This window comes from Schistocerca nitens, chromosome 2 (assembly GCF_023898315.1).
Source record: "Schistocerca nitens isolate TAMUIC-IGC-003100 chromosome 2, iqSchNite1.1, whole genome shotgun sequence".
NCBI lineage: Eukaryota > Metazoa > Arthropoda > Insecta > Orthoptera > Acrididae > Schistocerca > Schistocerca nitens.
The window spans coordinates 190,001,884-190,006,795 of NC_064615.1; the positions used below are offsets into that span (position 1 = coordinate 190,001,884).

Below are 4,912 nucleotides of genomic sequence, written 5' to 3' on the forward strand. Positions count from 1 at the left end.
CGAAGTAAGACAAAGCAAAGATGATGTTCTTTACAGGAAATGCTCAATATGTCCACCATCAATCCTCAACAATAGTTGTAGTCGAGGAATAATGAATAATGTTGTGAACAGCACTGTAAAGCACGTCCGGAGTTATGGTGAGGCATTGGCGTCGGGTGTTGTCTTTCAGCATCCCTAGAGATGTCGGTCGATCACGATACACCTGCGACTTCAGGTAGCCCCAAACCCAATAATTGCACGGACTGAGGTCTGGTGACCTGAGAGGCCAAGCATGACGAAAGTGGCGGCTGAGCAAACGATCATCACCAAACGACGCGCGCAAGAGATCTTTCACGTGTCTAGCAGTACTTTTTTTTTCTAATAAAACCCCATGTCATTCGAAGCATGTGTGTCAATTTCTACCTCTCTTTCTACATTATTCCGTGGTTTATTAAGTTTTCAAATTTATACTGACTTTTTGATCACCCGGTACTGCGTCTCCTAGGCGCGCCAAAGCGACCCGAAGGTGTTCGAAGCACTTCCGTTGCAATATCGTTACTCTTATGTTTCTCACAACTAGTGAAATTTAATAAACAAAAACGATGGACTCGTAGAGCAACCATGAGAGATTGTCATACTAAAAGCTGGGTTACATACAATGAAAAGTATATAAATAAGTAATAAGAGATGTTAGGCGTTTTGGCGCCTAGCACCCGAACGTGCCGACCAATCAGAAGCAAGTTCAGTACTACTGGCGTATTCTCCCACGAGACTGGTACATACTGTACTATCTGTCGTTTGTACTCACTCCACTTTTGTACCATATGCTACTTCACGAGTATCAAGCTGCATCGAGGCGGCCTTCTAGCAAAATAAAATACTGGCGGCCACAACCAGGAGTATTTCAGCTCTCCTGATCCACCCATTCTGTTGTGCTTCTCTACTGGCAGCATTTTGGCAGTATCATCATATCTGGGGGTGTGTCCATATAATGTGAAGGATGTGTGGATTTTTCAAAATTGCCTTCTGTCTGAGCTATAAGGTTTTGATAGAATGATTGTGTTCTGTGTTTAATGAGTGAGGTGTGGAGAGCATGTTTGTGTCTTGGTGTATGTGTTTGAGTCAAACCATGGCGCGTCTGTGATGGTTGTAAGAGCCTACTTTCGGAGCACGTGAAGCTTTTTCAAGTGAGTGTCACCAGCCATTCACCAGATCTCACAAACACGGAATCTACATCTACATCGGTACTCTGCAAAACACATTCAAGTGCCTGGCAGAGGGTTTATCGAACCACCTTCACAATTCTCTATTATTCCAATCTCGTACAGCGCGCGGAAAGAATGAACACCTATATCTTCCCGTACGAGCACTGATTTCCCTTATTTTATCGTGGTGATCGTTCCTCCCTATGTAGGTCGGTGTCAACAAAATATTTTCGCATTCGGAGGAGAAAGTTGGTGATTGGAATTTCGTGTGAAGATTCTGTCACAACGAAAACCGCCTTTCTTTAAATGATTTCCAGCCCAAATCCTGTATCATTTCTGTGACACTCTCCCATATTTCGCGATAATACAAAACGTGATGCCTTTCTTTGAACTTTTTAGAGGACTCCATCAGTCCTATCTGGTAAGGATCCCACACCGCGCAGCCGAATTCTAAAAGAGGACGGACAAGCGTAGTGTAGGCAGTCTCCTTAGTAGGTCTGTTACATTTTCTAAGTGTCCTGCCAATAAAACGCAGTCTTTGGTTAGCCTTCCCCGCAACATTTTCTGTGTGTTCCTTCCAATTTAAGTTGTTCGTAATTGCAATACCTAGGTATTTAGTTGAATTTACGGCTTTTAGATTAGACTGATTTATCGTGTAACCGAAGTTTAACGAGTTCCTTTTAGCACTCACGTAGATGACCTCACACTTTTCGTTATTTAGGGTCAACTGCCACTTTTCGCGCCATTCAGATATTTTTTCTAAATCGTTTTGCAATTTGTTTTGATCTTCTGATGACTTTATTAGTCGATAAACGACAGCGTCATCTGCAAACAACCTAAGACGGCCGCTCAGATTGTCTCCCAAATTGTTTATAAACAATAAGGAACAGCAAAGGGCCTATAACACTACCTAGGGGAACGCCAGAAATCACTTCTGTTTTACTCTATGACTTTACTTCAATTACTACGAGCTGTGACCTCTCTGACAGGAAATCACAAATCCAGTCACATAACTGAGCCGATATTCCACAAGCATGCAATTTCACTACGAGCCGCTTGTGGGGTACAGTGTCAAGAGCCTTCCGGAAATCCAAAAATACGGAATCGATCTGAAATCCCTTGTCAATAGCACTCAACACTTCATGTGAATAAAGAGCTAGTTGTGTTTCATAGGAACGATGTTTTCTAAACCCATGTTGACTGTGCAATAAAGATGGATGGACCACTTTGCCCTAGTTGTGAGTACTGAGACCACAATTATCCTTGCCTCCTTTTAAATCGGCGGAAGTGCCAATTCCACATTACATAGGGGTGTCCAGATCCTACGAACTGTTTGTATCATTGTCCTTGGTTCCCGTATGGTTTGACACACTCTCATACAACAAATACATGATAGCTCGTTTTCAAGCTCCATGACTGATGTTCTAGGTTTTCAAGGGCGGTCAGCGAATGTGTCACTCCGAGAATATCGTTCATATTAAGTGCTTGTTTGAGGGCCTCCGTTGTTGCTAGAACCTCGGTCGCACAGCTGATTGTTCCAAGGGAACACTTGTACTAGCTCAGGTTGTCAGTATGCCGTACGCTGGACTACATTTAGTTCCTAGGTTGTAGATGTGAAGAAGGGTCTCGCTTGATATAGTAGATTGTAGCAGCGGATTTAATACTCAAGTCTGAGCAGCGCAGGGTTGTACTGAGGCATTCTTACCTCCACTTAGAAGGGCAAGAGCGAACTTAAGCAATGGTACTGGTGTAGACCGACATTTCATTGGGGACCTGAGCAGTACAGAACGATGACGAAATGGAATTTATTTAAGCATCTGTGAGTTAACCACGACACGTAGTTTGCTGGAAATTTTGAAAGAAAAAAATTTCTGCGGCTTCTCACCTAGTTCTGTTGGACGGAGCTTGCGCTGACGAGCATTGCCTTGGAGCTCCAAGTGTCGTCATTCGCACCAGCTGCAGGAACCAGCTGCTTACTTATTGGTTTCACCTACATGCGTGCCAGCCGCATGCTGTGGCGCCGTGGCTTAGTTGGTTAAAGCGCCTGTCTAGTAAACAGGAGATCGAGGGTTCGAATCCCTCCGGTGCCTACCTAATTTTACTCCCGCTGTGAGATGCATCTTCAGACAGTGATAAACAATTGATCATTATCTCCAAAGCAAGACGTAGGAGGTTCATAATATATTCAGTTTAGTACCTTGTACAAGTCTACAATCTACAAAAATTCTATTCAGAGGATAAGACGCATGAAGTAGACAGTGAACTGCGTTTTTGGACTACTGGTAGATCACGACATTGGTTGGAAAACACACACCACACAACTGGTAGAGCGTAGAACAATTTAACTCAATTTGAAGATAGTTTTCAAAAAAAGTGTCACTTATTGCCTCGGGAGGTATTATTGCTCAAAACGTGCCACGTTAAGGGGAGTAGAACGTCAAACGGGCCGACTTGGAGCAGGAGAGGCACCACACGACGTTTTAATTTCCACTGCCTATATTTTTGCGAATAAATTCATAAAACTTTCTCATCATGACAAGGAAGGACTCAGGATTCACACTCATTACAGTGGAAGTTCAAAAACGTAAAATACTTTTTTTCACATGTGATATTTCATCATTTTTTCACTTACTGTTGGCTGCGTTTGTTGCTATAGGTACACTTTTCTTCACAAGTAAGAGAGATTCTTCGATGAGTTTTGCACAGCATACAAACCATACTTACAGTTGTATGAAACTCTAGAATTTATTTAATTTATGAAAAAACAAATGAGCTGTTACATTTTATAGTTAATTATCTTAATTTTTACCACAGTTTTTAATAGATTTGGAAAATTCTGGAGTTTCATACAGCTGTAAGTATGGTTTGTATGCTCTGCAAAATTCATCGAAGAATCTCTCTTACTTATAAAAACAAGTGTATCTATAGCAACAAATGCAGCCAATAGTAGGTAAAAAAAGGATGAAATTTCACATAAAAAATTATTTTGTTATGTTTTTGAACTTCCACTGCTATGAGTGTGAATCCTGAATCCTTCCTGGTCATGCTGACAAAGTTTTATGAATTTATTTGTAAAAGTATACACAGTAGAAACTGAAATGCCCTTGGTGCATCTCCTCTTCCAAGTCGGCACGTTTGCCGTCCTACCCCTCCTAATTAAATAATATAAAAGTGGATCAAGGTTGCAAGAACTGTTGAGAAATACGCTTTTTACTTCTTAGGAATATAGCGTAGAATTCAGCGGTGTAGAATTCACAAGAGATGGCATAGTAAATTACCACAGTATGCACATGAGGGCAGATGAGATCCTGGAGCAATCATGCAGGTGAGACATCGGGATCACTTCAGTATCAGTTTTTAGACAGGAATTGTTGGCGACGGACTCAGAGAATCGTGCACTTTACCGATAAGATTAACGCACTTGTTTATCCGTTTGTTAAAGTTTGTCGCGGATTTCTGCTCGCTGAATTACCAGCGGTATTGGGGAACATTACCCTTGCAGAAAGACAACGACTGTGATTTATGCACGACGGGACACGACGTTCCACGGTCGATGGATTAGTCGAGGAGGTCCGGTAGCAGGCCTTCCCGTTCACTGGTCGTGAATCGGTTAGATTTCTGGCTATGGAGACGCTTAAAGGCAACCTCTCGAGGATGAATAGACGTTACAGGAACGTTTGACCAATACATGTGACGCAATCCGAATGAAGGTGGATGTATTTGAAAGA

General features: G+C 42.1%; 1 non-coding gene across 1 annotated transcript; it reads left to right on the forward strand.

Moving 5' to 3' along the window:
• Nucleotides 1-3,200: 3,200 nt before the first annotated feature.
• On the forward strand, nt 3,201-3,274 carry Trnat-agu (transfer RNA threonine (anticodon AGU)). The gene has a single exon. It is a non-coding gene; the product is annotated as a tRNA-Thr (tRNA).
• Nucleotides 3,275-4,912: the final 1,638 nt, after the last annotated feature.